Source organism: Ochotona princeps, chromosome 27 (genome assembly GCF_030435755.1).
Source record: "Ochotona princeps isolate mOchPri1 chromosome 27, mOchPri1.hap1, whole genome shotgun sequence".
NCBI classification, from domain to species: Eukaryota; Metazoa; Chordata; class Mammalia; order Lagomorpha; family Ochotonidae; genus Ochotona; species Ochotona princeps.
The window spans coordinates 6,773,228-6,790,138 of record NC_080858.1 but is presented as its reverse complement, the minus strand read 5'-3'; the positions used below and the strand labels follow the sequence as shown (position 1 = coordinate 6,790,138).

At 42.3% G+C, this 16,911-nt stretch overlaps 1 long non-coding RNA gene across 2 annotated transcripts in view; it reads right to left on the bottom strand.

Annotated features, from left to right (window-relative positions):
* The window catches only part of LOC131478113 (uncharacterized), a 304,708-nt gene that overhangs the window by 99,023 nt on the left and 188,774 nt on the right, over positions 1-16,911 (bottom strand). For both annotated transcript variants that reach the window (XR_009244305.1, XR_009244304.1), the window contains exon 4: positions 3,129-3,219. This is a non-coding gene — a long non-coding RNA (uncharacterized LOC131478113). The remainder of the gene's footprint in view (positions 1-3,128; positions 3,220-16,911) is intronic.

The window sequence follows — 16,911 nt, the reverse complement described above, 5'->3', positions numbered from 1 at the left end:
GCACAGAATTCTTTAGTATTCTTCCTATAGTGCAACAGCCAGGCACCAGAAAGTACAAGAGGTCTCTATGTCTGGAATCAAAGGAAGCAAGGAAGGAAAGGAAGAGAAGAGGATGGATAGAGGGAAGGAAGAGAGGGAGGGTGGACAGAGGGAAAGAAGGGAGGAAGTGAGGATGGATGGAGACAAGGAAGGAAAGAAGGATGGAAGGAAGGGACGGAAGGAACTGGATAGAGCAAGTAAGACAGGAAGGAAGAATGGAGGAAGGAAAGGAGGGAGAGGAGAGGAAAACGGACAGAGGGAGAGAATGATGGAAGGACAAGAACAAAGGGGGTGGTAAAGAATGATGAAACGAGACAAAAGCAAGGTGGAAAAGGAAGGAGTAACTATATCTGAGAATTTACAGGACCCAGCCCAGTGAAGGTACATTTACAGGAAAGATACAAGAGCCTTTAATTAGGCTTATGGTGAAGGTGCTTCCTTGTAGGAACCAGTCCATAAACACTAGGAAAAGCAACTGCTTCTTCAAATGTTCAGATACCAGCACAACACCGTAGATCATGAATAATCACGGGGATCTCCTGTCATGGAGCCTAAGAAAATGGACACCTGTAAGTGGCCTAATGAGGAGTGCAAAATAATTCTCTTACTGGACCTCAGTGAGTTACTAGAGAACACTGACCCTGAAACAAAACCAAGAAAGGGACACATGACAAAATGAGACTGTCAGCATGGAGAAGCCATAAACAGAACCAGACAGAAATGCTGGAGTGAAAGAACACCATGACTAAACTGGAGAATCACTTCAGGATTTCAAAAGCATCTTTGATCAAACAGAAGGATCCGTGAAATTGAAGACAGATAATTTGAAATTATCCAGTGGGAGGATAAAAAAACACAAATAAAAACAAAAAACAAACTAAGAATGGAAAATAGTAAAGAAATCCTAAAGAACTCACAGAACAATAACAAGTGAATAAGAACTCCAAGAAGGAAAAAAGTACAAGGTATTTATGTAAAGAAATAGTAGCTGAAAACTTTAAACATCTGGACAGAGATCAGCCCAACATATGCAAATATGTTGAATATGATAAATTAAAACAGGCTTACAATCAAGCTACAACATTAACAGGACTGTCACTAGACCAAGAGAAAAATTTCAAAGCAGTTAAAAGTGGCACACTATATACAGGAAAGCCTATTTAAGATTACTCAGAAAAATTCCATAGTGATGTAAATTTTTGCTGATGGTATGTTGGAGCTTTCAATTGATCGGGATGATACTCTGCTGGCTCTGTCTTCAGACCAGAAAGGGTATACCTAAGATGCCGTTGAACTTGACTGGACAATAAGATGCTGGACTCTATGTTTGGTATACGCTTGCAATGGGGGAATCTCAACTGAACTTGAGCTGTGGTTATGCAACAAGGTGGAGGAATCCACCATGGTGGGAGGGTATGGGGAGGGGTGGGGAGAACCCAAGTACCTATGAAACTGTGTCACATAATACAATGTAATTAATGAATTAAAAATAATAAATAATAATAATAATAAAAAAGATTTAGCAAAGAATCTGTTATATGCTTTTATAAAATCCTTTCATTTATGATCTTTTAATTCTGTACTCTTAATATTTTAAGCAATATTAGTTAGTTTGTGTTTAGTAAAAACTGATTTTGAGTATAAGTAAACTACTTGTCACTAGGTAACCGCATGCGCTGCCAACCGCGGAGTTCCTGGCTTCAGCCAGGTGACTGCAGGTTTCAATGAGTAATAGTTTGTCAAAAATGTTTTCTTTGAAGTAAATAATATTTTTTAGGATTTTTTTTGTATTTTCTTAATCATGATGTAAAAATGAAACAATTGGATATTGTGCAAAAGCTTGTGATGATTTGTGTATAAATAAAGAAGGCAACTTTAAAAAAAAAAGATTACTCAGAAAATTTCTCAGCAGATGTCTTGGTTCATATATTCAAAGTGCTCAAACATAAAACTGTCCACCAAGAATGCTGAATCCAGCAAAAGTGTTCCCAAAAAAACAAAGAAGAAAATAAAGATGTTTAGGTAAACAAACGCTGAGGGAGTTCATTGCCATTAGATCTGATTTTTGAGTAATAGAAAAGAGGTCTCTTCTAGTTGAAAAGAAGGTGTGTTCTAAAGCAACCTGGATACATGTGGATATAGAACTTACAGCAGCGACGGTAAATACACAGACACAGAGTGAATGCTGCAAGACTGCAGTGATGATGGACAGATTCTAACGCTGGAATAAAAATTAAGACAACTGTGTTAAAAATAACTAAAACTCCCAATGTGTTAATGAAGACACAGTATAGAAAGATGTACACTGTGATATCAGTCACATATACACTGGACAGAGAGAAGAAAAAATACAGTCCTATGAAAACAAATTTGTGCTTATATTTTACATTAACTCAGCCTCTTTATTTACAAGCCTTAAAATAAAATAATTCTTAATTTTACCAACCACATTTCTAGACCTCCAAAGGCACTTGCAGCTGATGGCTGACATATTTGACAGTCCAGTTTTACACACAAAATGCTGACCTGCTGTCTGCATCTCATGTTTATTCAGCAAAAATGTACAAGCTCTATTTAACAATGAGCCCAAACTAATCACTGACAGAGACAGGAAGAAAGAAGCACCACTTTCACTTTTTTGGTCTTCCACAAGTGTTCGAAAATGCCATTCAATTATTTTGTAATTTTAAAGTGTTCTTTAAAAAACACAAATGCAATGCAGATGGCATTTATTAGTAAAATATAATTCTTCCTCCATAAGGTGCCATTTTCACAACTCTATACATTTGCCAACTATTGTGCAAAGAGCGGCTAGAACACTAGGGGTCATAAATCTGCCTTCCAAACAAAAGCCCAGACCTCTGCTTCCTTTTCAGGATGACTTCGTTTTTGCCACAAAGTCTCAGCCATCCCCAGTCTGTGGTTACTCATCATGTAACTGTGGAGCATCTGTGCACATCTGTCCTTGCTTTTCAGCATTTGGATCTCACCACAGTAACTTCACAGTTCACAGCTCCTGCCCAGGCCCTTGCCTTCTCTTGAAGTCTGCAACCCCTTCAAATAGAAATGTTTTCACCCAACATGGTTACCTGGATGATCCGGATGGAGACAAGCATGTGGGTGCAAGTGGTTTGTTTCAGCAATCATTCCAGGAAGCAGGAATATGGAGCTGAGAACAGTCTGCAGAGAGAGGGCTGACAAAGCACACGGCGTTGGCAGGCTTTAGATAACTGACATCCAGCAGGGCAACATTTCCCATGTGACTCTACATCTGGTATCATACTGTCAACTGTGCTCCACTCACGTGGCTTTGAAGCAGCCAACCAAGTGCTCACTGAGCAATTATCACCTGCTTCCTACTACACAGAATCATCTCATTCCATGATTGCGTGCGTGTGTGTGTGTGTCTGTGTATACACCCAGACCTAACTCCCTTCAGAAGAAACTTTTGTTTCGTAGGGTTAATCCTTCTGTGGATGAAGTGTGGCATTTGAAGGCAGATGTTGCTTCATAGTTTCTGTGAGTATCACTTTTTCTGCGCTGGCTGTGGCTGTGGTTTCCATCTCAGCCATACCTCATCCTACAGTTCCACTATCAAGTCTGATCTATACATTGTTCATAGTAAGGGATCAACAACTAATAATCACAACATACTGTAATAAACGGAGTATGAATGTGCTCTGTCTCAAATTGTCTTATTGTATTCTAGATTATCTTCTTGCAACGTTGTCAGGTGTTACAGTGCTCCACAAGGAACCGCGGTGGGATGAATGACTGTAGTGTTGTGATAAAGCATTGGGCTATCATGTCAGGGCTATTAAACACAAGCCCCACAGGACAACAACAATCAATCTAAGTGCTTAATGGCCTAGTAGAAGACACAGAATGCTACACTGGACAAAGCCTGACCTACATCCTGTGTTGGATGAAAAGAACTCATGTGATATTTCATCATGCTATTCAGAACTATAAATAATTTAAAACTGTTGATTCTTTTTAGAATTTTCCATGTAATATTTTTAATGTGTGGTATTTAGTTATCGACAACTTGAAAGGTGAAACTGCTGAAGAGAATGTTACTTCAGTAAAAAATAACACTGAAGTGCAAGAGAGAGAGAATAGAGAAAAATTCCTAATGATTTGGGAATTGTTTAGAATCACTGGCCAACCTACCATGCTGAAGCATTTCTGTAAGACTCCGGAAACGTGTATTGCAAGGGGCCCTGAAGGGATTGAGGAAGAAATTTGAGATACCGAAGTCCAGATCCCTACAACAGCCTCATGTGAATTCCAACCTTGATAGCAAATACAATCAAATAGCAGCAATACAAAATAGGATCATACACCAAACATGAACTATATGTCTACAGGGAACACGTGGTCTACCATTTCACTTGCCATCCTCCCTTCCTCCCCTCTCACATACAGTGCAACCGACAGTACAAGTGGTGATCTACAGGCCAGAACCAAAAGAATTCTCTGAATACGTTGAACAAGATGCTTCGAATAACTAGACTTTGGGTGTGAACCTATTTCTGAAACAGCACATCACTTCTCACAACGGCAGATGATGGTCAATCTACCAGTTTTTTTTTCTGGATGTGACCAAAGGAGAAATCTGATAAGAGGTTCAATTTGTCCTGAACACATGGTTCAAGAACAACCCTCCAACAAGGAAAGAGGACTGTCCAGAAGACACTATACTCATCAGAGAAATTCCGTACATGCTACTAATTTCAGCTAATCTAATTTCTCTATTCTGAATGTGAACTGGCGACCATCCTAGTTGAGGAAACTCAGCTAGAGAAGAAACACACATAGCCCTGAATCACTAAGAAAACAGAGAAATCCACAAAACAGAAGAGGAGTTTTTTTTAACAAACTGTGAAATCTAATAAAAAGAAAGGTTTATTCAAATTTAAAAGTAAAAGTGCCAAAACTTTCAATAGAAATATAGCAAGAAACTCATGGTCACTGACCAGACTATAGAGCAAAAAGAAAAGAAAATGTCATGTTAACATTCAGAGACATAAAAGATCAACTTAGGAGACCCAAAATCTAAGAGAAGTACCAGAATCAAAGAACAGAAAACAGAGTGGAGAAATAATAACTTTGGAAGGAAACTTTCTTCTCCTTAACTTGAGAAAGACATTGCATTTTTAACTTTGCATTTTAACTTAAAGATACTATAAAACATCAAACTGAAATGAAAAAAAATTCCATGTAAGATTACCACCATTTTAAAATATGGTGATAAAATCTACAGTGTGGAAAACGGAAGCAGGAAATATGGGAGAACATGATTTGGCTTGCACCAAATTAATTTCCAGGGCCTGTGTGTGTCAACATTCATGATGCAGTATCTTCGAAGTTATGTGGGGGATATTCTGTTCAATTTAAGATTGTATCCCCAGTTAAGTTCTCAAGTTAGGAGACAAAGTAATGACATATTCATGTAAGTAATACCAAAGAAAAGGTTGCTGTTTTTCTATGAAATATTCCTTGAGGATGTATTACTGTAAAATCTTCAAAATCCAAGAAAGGGAATGATATGAGCATCAAGACTCAGTTGCCATGACAGAGAAATATTATGAAGTCTTTGGATAATCACTGTGCAAAGGCTATGAAAGTAAACATTTCAGGAGTAGAAGGGGGAATGTCAGAAAGAATGTAAATTAACCTAAGGAGACAGCACATTCATAAAGCTGAACAGGCGTTTGTCCGAGTGGCTGAGACACCGGTACACACAGCTGCACCACACATTGGAGTGTCTGGATTTAACTTCAGCTTCTGGCTCCAGATCTGTTCCTTGCATATGCAAATCTGGGAAGGAGGCGGTAACTACTCAAGTAGTTGACTTTCTGCTACCTGCCTGTGATTATCTCAGAGGTTGAATGTTGAGGCACAACAGGTTAAGCTGCCACTTGTTGTGCCTCTACGTCATATTGGAGCATCTGGGTTCGAGTGCCTCCTCCACATTCAACATGCTTCTTGCTAATGCACATCGTTCAAGACAGCTGATGATGGCTCAAGAGCTTGGTTCTCTCACCTTGGTGGCAGACATTTGGGGGCGAGAATAAAGAGGTAGTCTCCCAATCTATAATTTGCCTTTCAAATAATTTAAAAATCTAGGTTGGTAACCGGACTCACATGGCAACAATTGTACTACTTTGCACTTCCACCAGAACACATAGGCTTGTTTCCTTCAGGCAATGCTAATCTGACTGTGAGTCCTCACCAGAGGCCACTGTGCAATCTGTCCTCTGCTTCTTAGCTATCACGAGTGTTTGGATGAGCCCTTTTATCTCAGAGTCCACACCTCAAAGTTGAGTGATGGGAGAACAAGTGATTCCCAAAGCCCGGTCTTCAGATTGGCAGCATCACCTAGAAATTCATAAGACACACACATTTGAGGGCTCTGCCCAGAGCTGCTGCACCAGGTCCCCTGGGTCTGTGTTTCAACAAGTCCTCCAGGTGACTCTGATGCAGCTGAAATTTAAGAAGTACTGTGTGGGAGGACTTCGAAGCTCTGCTGAAGCTCAACAGTCTTGCTCCATCGTGTTGGTAAAGATAAGAGAATCAAAGGGACTTTCGATATGCGTTTGTTGGCATGACTCTTTAACGCCTACGAGAATTGAACCCAACACAGAGATTGTCACAGCTGGCATCTCCAACACTCCTGACACTGTGGCAGGGCTTTCTGGCTTCACTGCAGACAAGGTAATCAACAAAATAACAGCAGTATGAGAAGCAGCGTGATGGGGTAGGGAACAAAGATGATTGTGGTACCGATGTGGGCAATGAATATGTTCATTTTTAGTCTAGGTTCTTGCCTCCCACACAAAGAAATACTAAGCAGTGGCTATATCACATGCAAACTAGAACAGAATTTATTTGGCAGTGAGGGAATAAACACACTTTCACATATGAGGATGGGCTACCCACACTGAGAAATACCAAACATGAGTAGGCCGAACAATTGCCAGCAAATGAGAAAGTCAAGTCTGAAAACAGTACCTGCAATTGGCAAGGTCCTTCTGAGATGGCTGTGTGGTGGAAAGAGCCAAAATGGGAGTGCTCTGGCTGGCTGGGTTTGCTTCTTAGCGGACAGAAACCAGAGCAGTAACGCTAAACGGGGGCCATTCTTCCTTTTTACCCCAGCTGAACATGCAAACAAGTGGGTGTAAGCATGCGCCCAGCCCCCAGCTGTGACAGGTGCATCCTGGGAATTGGGCATATCCAACAGGCAGTTAAAGACATAGTATTGCATTATGTGGGTACAAGAATTGCTGCTGGTCTAAACTAACTCTTGCTAACTAACTTACCCCACATCAGTTTCACAGGAACCTCGTCTGGATCACAGCTCTGAAGCTGTAAGACCCTGGGCCTCAGAGTCCACTTCAGCAACATGGACCCTGCTTGTGGAAACTAATTCCAGTGTCCAGAGACAACTCAGGGTTGAATGAATTGAAGCATTTATCTTAGTAATGCAATACTAAGGCCCAACCAGGTTTACTTTCATAGAGCAGTAGGTATTAATTTGTTAAGTACTCCAAAAAATAAGTAACACTGAACTCTAAACCATGAAAACAGGGAGTTAATGTGATTACAGACGGAAGGTCCAGAAGAAGCCAGGTGAATGCTGAAACAGCAGGAAATGTGCTCTGTCACAGAACCTTTCTCTTGAGTACCCTGCCGTCTCCACTAGCCCCTCTGTTTTAACCCTACGAGAGAAAAACGTAAGTGTTTTTACTAAGACCCTTAATCCTGAGCTCTGCTCATTTTCTCTCACAATTTTGTGTCCTGCTTTCATTTTTTCCCCCATGAAGTTGGAGACACTGGGATAATTGTATTCTGACTGGGCCTCATTAGCAGGAATCATCACGCTAACTGGTGTGCTGTTGCAGCAAAGTCTACTTTCAGGACACTAGCAGCCCAAGAGGCAGCACATATTTTAACCACCAAACAATGCTTGCTGGGTCCAACCTGTTAGGTTTTGAGGACTTGTTTCCACTTCCCAGAAACTCCCACCTTCACCTTCCTCATCATGGGGCATCCCTTTTCACTCCTGGTTTCTGAAGGAACAGGAATCTGCAGTAGCAAGTTCTGAGAAGGAAAGCCTGCTATGTTACTTTAGTTCTCATAACAAAATCAGAACACTTTCATACATTCTTTTCATTTTTTTCCACTGATTTTGCTGAGGATCAGGATTTGGTGGGGCATATCAATTTCCCCACAAAATGCCAGGGTGGACTTTCTTAGCACAAATGGCATCTCTCTTTCACAATCCAATTCCGGTGGGAGGTCAATTGTTTCAAACAGCCAGTAATGCCGACTGTCCTAAAAACAGCTCTGTCCTAGGTTCATCTTTACTCAGGTAGGCATTCTCTCCCCTTGCAGCATCTTGGATCATTAACTGCCAAAGCTCAAGTGTCCAATGACTTCTGAAAATGGCAGAGGAGCTGGGAAGAAAATGTTCACTTGAAGAATGGGGTCCACAACCATCAATACATAAAATGTATTGATCATATAATAAAAGCTACATATTATGCCTGTATTGATATTGTAAAAGGAAGAAAAAGAAAGGACCTATTGTCTGACTCTAATCAGTTCCATGAACAAGTGACAAAAAGATGAAATTGCACCACTATGTAGCTAGACCAGAGAGTGAAGAGATGTGGTACAACTCTACAGAGTATGGTCATACGCATGAGCAGAGGTTGTAAGAAAAGAGACAAGATATTCCAGTTTCAAGGATTGGCAGAAAGGCATTTCTCTTTACAAATCCATTTGTTAGTTGCTGCAATGAACAGAGACCTGATATATTTGCAGATTAGCAGAGCGCAAAGTCGCTGGAGGGAAGAGTGCATCACGAGGAGATGAGATGGAGTTTATGATCTGAAGAGGATGGTGACAGAGCCACGTGAGTGCTATACACCATGCTCAGTTTAGACGACCTGTCAGCCCTGGAAAGTTAGTGGCAGTTACTGGGATTAGAGAATTAGTTCTGCTTTGTTGCCATCCCTTTTTTAGCCAACTCAGAGAAGACGTTTCTGAGCTCTTCTCTGTGATTCTTGGTTCCAATAGTTAGAAAACTGTCAATTCAAGAAGTTTACTTCTAATCCCATTTCTCCTGGAGAAACCAACCACACTGCTCCAATTTCAGTTCTGTGCGATAGATACTGATTTCAGATTTTCCACGTGCCACACATTATTATAGGTGCTCCAACATGGGTAAGACAGAGTCTCTACCTTGGGTGGTTTTATGATCGAACGGAACAGCAGACAACTAAGCGAGCAGACAGGTAGCCTGGCACGTGACACCCTTGCCCTCCGCGACACAGTGCCTGGCTTCCATCACATTTGCTGCTCCTAACTTCAGCTTCCTGGAAATGTACTCTCTGCAAAGCAGAGGGCCTGGCTCAAGTGGCTGAGTTTCTGTTGCCCACAAGGGAGACTCTGCTTGCATTTTGGACTCTGCTGTAGTGTTGACTGAGCCTTCATGGAGGTAGGCACTAGGAAAGCAGGCAGGTGGATGAGCGCTCCCTCTCTTTTTTTCTAAAGATGTATTTATTTTTTATTGGAGAGGCGGATTGGAAACAGAAAGCAAGAGACAGAGAACGTCTTGCTTTCACTGGTTCACTTCCAAAACGGCTGCAACGGCCAGTGCTGAGCTGATCCACAGCTGGAAGCCAAGGGCTTCCTTCAGGGGCACAAGTCCTTCACTGCTTTCCAGGCCATAGGCACAGAGCGGGATCAGAAGTGGAGCAGCCAGCACAAACCAGACCCATATGGGATGCCAGCACCACAGGATAGAGAATCAGCCTATACCTCCATGCCAGCCCCAGGTAACAGCTCACTCGCTCATGCTCTTTTTTTTTTTTTTCCCGCTGTGTGTGTCTGTCTGCTTCATAAACAAGTCAAGATGTGGTACACAAAACACTATGAGCTTAGCTTATTAGGACTTCATGAGTATTTCCTAGATTCTGTGGTATTTGGTTATTTACTAAGGATAGTCAGTACATCAGAATCCAAATTGAAAAGGCAACTAAGGTTTCAGAAGGGTAGAGGAGCACACTGATGCGGAGGTCCTTCACTCTCATCATGTTTCATGGGAAAAAAAATATATATATATATATATATTTTTTTTTCTCTAAAGCAGCACAGATGTTCCACAAAAGAGTACACAGGATAACGAGCCCTCAATCTCAAAGGGGAATTAGTGATCTCCTGAGGTGGTTTTAGAAATATGGCTCTTAAGAGTAGCCGGAGTTCGTTTACAAAGAAGGAACTATCCCAGCATCTTTAAAATGCATACTTCAGAATGGACAGGGCCATTCCTGGTCCCTTCTGGACTGGCACTTTCTGGGCACTTGTCCACTGGTAATCAGCATCTTCCTTGTGTTCTGAAAATGAGAAAGCCAGAGAGGCTGAGCAATTTACCCACGGCCACATAGAGAGGCTGTATTTGAAAAAGAATTAAGTTTGCAGTTCCTGTCTCCCATTCCAAGACGCAATTCATTAGGCCATGCAACTTCCTTTGGAAAATAGTTTCAGAAACTATAAGCCTATTTTTCTGAGCCCAGCTAACCAAGTCTGAATTCTGCCTGACTTTTGGAGATGTGTTTCTGGGTAGCTGTCTATAAAATACACCTGCAAATGCCCATGTTGTTAGAGCTACTGGGAGTACTAAAAATGACCAAGAAGTACTCAGTGTAAACTCAGAGCAATTATTATGGTTCCTATTATTAATGGTAATTCTGAGTCATTTGAAAAATGAAATCATGCACCACAAAAGATGTTTGTATTTCACCACATTGGGAGGACTGCTGTGACTCAAGCAAGCTGGAGAATTTATTTGGGAATCATATATTGATCAAAATATCAGTGACAGAGCTTGATGGAGCTGCCGTACTAGAAACACATTGAGGACAAGCTGTAGTGGCTGTCTAGTGGACACAGACATCAGATGTAGCTTTTGATGCATCAATTGTTCTAAGAGAACAAAGGCCTTGAGGCAAGGGCATCAGAAAGGAGGAGACCAAATGCTCACTGGCAGAAACCAAACAGATAGATGCCCATGTCAAAGACCTTGAACCCGAGGTACAGACAGACACTAAAAACAAAGTCCGTCTTATTCTGCCCTCCCATTATATATGCCTCATTTCCTCTTTCCAAATAAAAGAGGCTTTCAAAGAAGTCCAGGGAGCCTGCCTGAGGCCCACCCTCCATGATGAGCAGCCACCTTGTTGACTGGTTGCCCATGGGGTAGAGGGAACTCGCCCAGTGCTCATGGGGCCAAGGGATGCAGGGTTGTGCAGGGACAAGGGAATGGTGCTATTAGGGGGGTGTGGGGAGACCGTGGGCTTCACACACGGCAGGCAGAGCAAGACTGGGGATCTCACCACTTGCACGGTGCATGGATTGATCAGGGAGTGCTGTAAGGAGATATGTGGGAATATGTTACAAGTGAGGAATGACTTCTGAGGGAATCCCATTGACAAAACCATTGTACTTGCCGGTAACCAAGGGGCTGAGACCCAGCTAATTGAGGGTGGAAGGTGTAGGACTTCCAAACTTTTTGGCACCTAAATACATTTATCACTGACGTTCATTTTCCTTAAATATTGTGATGACACCTTATACAATTTTTTTGTTTTTTTTCTAGCCTTTTAGGTATTTTTCTTCAGATGCAAGTAAATTCTAGTTTTTCTGCCTATCTTACAAATTTTAATCTAGATGGCAGCCATTCACACCTATGTTTCTGTAAATTTTGTTGCTTTAATAATACCCAGATTAATTAAATACTCCAAATTAACTCAACTATGATAATCTCATTATTTTAACAGGTGTAAATTATTCAAGCATTTGGAAACAAACTGGAGTAAGAATTTATACAGGTACTGGCAACCTACTAGGCAGGTTAAGCCATTGTCTGTGATCCTGGCATCACCTATGGGCTTGTTTCTCACCTGCTCCCCTTCCAATCCAGCTCCCTGTGAATTCATCTGGGAAAGCAGTGTAAAATGTGAGCGCGATTGCTCAAACAGTTATGCATTTTAGGATCTGATTATTAAGGCTAGATTGTACTAAAGAGAAATTTTATTTTAAGTTCAGAGAGAGGAAGCTATCTTAGCAAATTCTATAAGAAACAAATACATATTAAAATTTTTTTTAAAGCTGATAAGGATTTAGATTTGGGTATTGCCAGAGGATGGCCACCAGGACACTGGAGACTGCTGTGATGGAAACTTTACAAGGTGAAGAAGGGCTTTTTCAGCCAAGCACAGGGAGAGGTGCGACACAGGCAAAAGGGGTGGGAGAGAAAAATTGACCTTTATCTGTAGGACGTTGACCCAGACAAAGGATGTGGGCTCTGAGCACACAGCCAAGAAGGGAAAAAAAGGTTCAATGGTCACAGAGTGATACTCTTTTTTAAAACGGGAATATATTTTGTGTTGTCTAGGCATTGCAGATCAATGAGGACAGGAAGAAAATGAATTGCATTTCTCCACATGGAGAATGGATGGCTGGGAATGCGCAGGAGGCCAAGTTCAGCTTGGCTAGAGAAGATTATTATCACAATGACTGCATGTGCAGTGGGCTGCTGTAAGCCCATTCGGTGGTCTCACAGAGATGGGGTGCTCCACCTCGGCCCAAACCCTTCCTGCATTGGGTGGGAGGAGTCTGTGCTCCATGACCTGTGAGCCCCACCCTTGGCTCCACCACTCCTCACACCACACTCACCATTTCCTTTGTACCAGGTGTGTTGTAGTTAAGTGCTTTGTGGGGTTATCTCACTTAACCTCACCATGACTCTGGGAGGAAGGGAAATATTATTATATGCAGTATTTCCACTTCATAGACAATGAAATCATAGACAACGTTTTGTTTTATTTTCTCATATGCCCTTTTCCTCACCCCTGTGGTTTCCAATCCAGGCCTTTGGATCTTAAACATGGTGACTCATGGACACCAGCTAGCTTTGGAAAGATAAGTCTGCATGGGGAAAACGTTTTCAATGGTGTAGTTTGCCCGGGGGGGGAAGATGAAGGGGTGCTTTGTCCAAAAACTATTAACTGATATCTACACTGGAAAGACCTTGATGAGTAAAATTCAGCCTCTCGCTTGGGGAAGTTCTGTGTAAGCAGCAGGCATACAGAGGTCATGAGGACATAGCCAAATACCAACTAGAAGTTAGTGCAGGCAGAGGGACTCAAGGAAGATATTCCGGAGTAGAAGAGCCAGCATGAAGCTGAAGAAGAGGAGGAAAGTCTAGGGTGGGAGGAAGGCAGGGTGTGCCTTGTGACGGGCATTCAAGGGAAAAGGAAAGGCTGAAGCGGCACCGCTGGCCAACCGCCACGGGTTTCGTTTGGCTGCAGGGCAGTGTGGGAGGAGCCCGGTCAGCCAGGTCTGAGCTGGGCAAGCAGGCAGGGCTATTTTATGACCTGGCTAATGACTTTGGACCTTTTCCTGAGGGCAATGCTTACTTAAATTTCTATAATAACTTTATTATATATTTATAAAACAAAATTGCTGTTCCACTCCTGTAGTCCCAACAATAACCCCCTTCATGTTTGAGTTAACTTTGAATTGGCTGTATTTTATCTAGAAGCTTCCATGGTTTTCCATCTCCAGCTGAAATGAAGTGAGGAATTAGCGCTCCTGTTGGCACTGACCTGCTATCTCTTCAGACTACTTCACCCAACAGGCAACAGAAGTCAGGCTGCAGGCAGCGTCTCCACCCACCATCCCGGATGAGGCAGGAGGCAGGGTGGTTGGCAAGTGCAGCAGGAAATGCCTGGCAGGAAGCAAAGCTTCCTCACCTTCAAGCAGTAGGGCTGATCACACAGACAGCTCCCAGGGTCCCCCAGAGCCAGCAGGCTTGGCAAAGGTGGGAGGCACACTGAGGGACTCTAAATGGTCATTTGGTCACATAGCCTTGGAGAAATCTCTTCTGCACACCATCATGGCAGGAAAAATAGGCCCTTGGTGTCTCTCACTTGTGGTTTGGATACTCAACAACTTCAAGGCCCAGATATTAAGTCTTGGTCCCAAGGGTGGAACTACAGGAGCATGGAGGCAGGACCTAGGGGAAGGTCCTTAGGTTAGTGGGGGTGTGACCTCCGAAGGCATTTCTCAGCACCCTTTCAAGTTCTCCCAAGGGGGCAATTGTACAAGCCTGCATGCACATCCAACCACTCTCTCACTGCCCTCTGATACATCTTGTTGTTTCTTCTCCACATGCTCTCCACTGTGGCACCTTCACCAAAGCAGGTGACATTCCCTTGGGATTTTCACCCTCCAAAACTATAAGCTAAACAAACCTCTCCTTCTTACATAAATAACCACGTACGACTCAAGGATATCATTGTTGGGTGGGAACACTGACTGCTCCATTCTCTCTCATGATGTCCCCAAGAGTTGGTGTACCACATCTGGGCACCTACTCAGGTGTCGTCTGTCCTACGAGAATGACATAATGCATGCCAAAATGGGGCATGCAATAAATTCTGAAATCCTATCTTCCTAATAGTTGCCTCTTGTTGGTAATTTTCCTGCTGTACTCTGTGAACCATTCTGCAGAATCTGAAATAAAGAAAACCCAAAGCCTGGTTATCTGAACACTTCAGATGGGAAACAGGACTTGTATGAAACAATCTCTCATTCCACAAATGTTCTCGATGGCCTTACTTCAAAGACTCGTCAAGATTCTGCTGATGAGAAAGCTTGTTGCTTATCCTCGGACGGCGCCTAGTGAAGGGTGTAGGCTAATGCAAGCACTTTCCCTTTCCCCAAGGTTCTGCTTAGTAACATTTCATTTTTGACATAGGGAGTCCATGGCATCTGGTGACACTATCCCACCCTCCCTGAAGATAATTCCTTCCACCAGGGACTGATATTAACTTCCTGTGACATCACTAGAAATGCTGCATTTGTGTCCTAGACTAAGCAGTACCAATAGAATTACACATACATACATAAATTTTTTTCCCACAGAGAAGCTTCCACATGAAATAATTAGATGCTTCAGTGACATACGCCCTCTAGCCAAACCCTGTGTGTTCTGGAAGGAAGAGTGGCACTCCAACCTTATGTTCACTGGATGAAACAAGAGAATCAAAGTGCAAGTTTTCTAGAGATTCAGAAGAGACAAACTTTACTGTTAACACAGGACTATAAGGATATGCCAGAAGAATGTATGGAAACTGCCAAACTTAAAAAAAAATCCATGTATGTATGCATTTCTGTACATATGTATATGCTTCTTCACAACATACATGTTGTACTTTCTCACTGAAAAGAGAATCTAAAAATAATGCCCATTTTCTGTGAACATCTTGAAGACTCTCATATGTAGATGATGTTTGGGAATGAGATGATAAAAGCAGGGGCAAGTGGGCTAGGAGCAGGCACTGAAAGCCCAGGAGATGAAGGAAGACAGATGACAGTGACCAGGACTGGGGCTAGCAAAGGAAAGGTTTCTGTGACATGACTCCAGGTATAAACCTGGCTCATGAATTCTTATCCATCCCATGGTACAGAAGCAGAGATAGACTCGTCACAGGATTGTCAGCTCAGTATCCAGGCGATTATGCAATACCCATGGAGCACATGGAACAAACTTACATTTATAAGAGTGTACTCTTTTCTGCCTAAATGCTCCCTGCTACATTAACATGCAGTGTATAGGTGCATCGAGGCATACCCCTATTCAAGGCATAGCCCTAGAATATTCTCTTGAGAAAGAGGGGAAGAACTGAATCCATACTCATATAACTGTTGTGTTTAAGGTCGGTTTTCTAAAACTGCTGTGGCAAAGGACCACAAAAGTGACTTTGAAATTGAATCTCCCAGTTCTAGAGACTTGACATCTGAAACTAGGTATAGAAGGGGTGATTCCTTGAGGAGGCTCTGTGACAGAGTCTGTCCCCTGCACTCTCTCAGCTCCTGGTAAGGAGTGGAAATTTTTGGTGCTTCCTAACCTATGCCAACATCATCTCTGGATGGTGCTCTGTGTGCCTCAATGTCTTCCCTGGGGGTCTTCTCAGGAGAACAGCAGTCCTACCGTAGTGTGACCTCATCTTCCTAAATCAGACCTGAAATCACCTTATTTTCAAATAAGATCCTACTCTGAGATGCTAGGGGTTGGACTTCCCAATACTTTTCTAGAAAATACAACTCAACTCATCTCACACGACCATTGGTCAGCACAGAGCTCACCAGGAAGCCATGTGACAGTGAAACAGCTAAGCAAACTCTAATGTCTGGTGCATGTGGATTAACGTGAACCAGTTAGAAGTTGTTTTGTGGAAACCTAAGAATCACAAAGCTGAAGTAGAACAGACTCAGGTTAATGTCTGTCCCACTAGTTCACATGTTGCATCATAGGAAAACATACGAGAGCCTCCACTCTAGCCTTTCACTGTCTTCTGTAAGTTAGGCCTTCAGTCACGTAGCAAGTTCCATGTGTATAAGGCATAGTATTGTTGCCCTCAAGAGTTTAATATAAGTGTAACATCATGTTGTGCAAGACGAATTTCCCTGTGATTTAATGACTAACATACTCAGAGAGGGCCATTATTTAAAACAGCCTAAGAATTCAAGAACCATTTAGTTGATGAGATTTGAGCCAATTGGGATCAACTACCCTGTCATCATTCATGCAACAGAACATAAATATGGATCAGATGAAAAGAAATGTGCAGGTCAAATGTAATGGTTGTTCCAAATCCTCACAACTGAAAGACAATGCTTTGCTTGAGTGCAGAGGAAGAAGTAAGCAGACTTTTCTAAACATTCCATACCAGAGTGAAACCAGAGCAACCAAACTGGGGCAAGAGGCTCTGACTAATGACTTCAGTTCTGCCT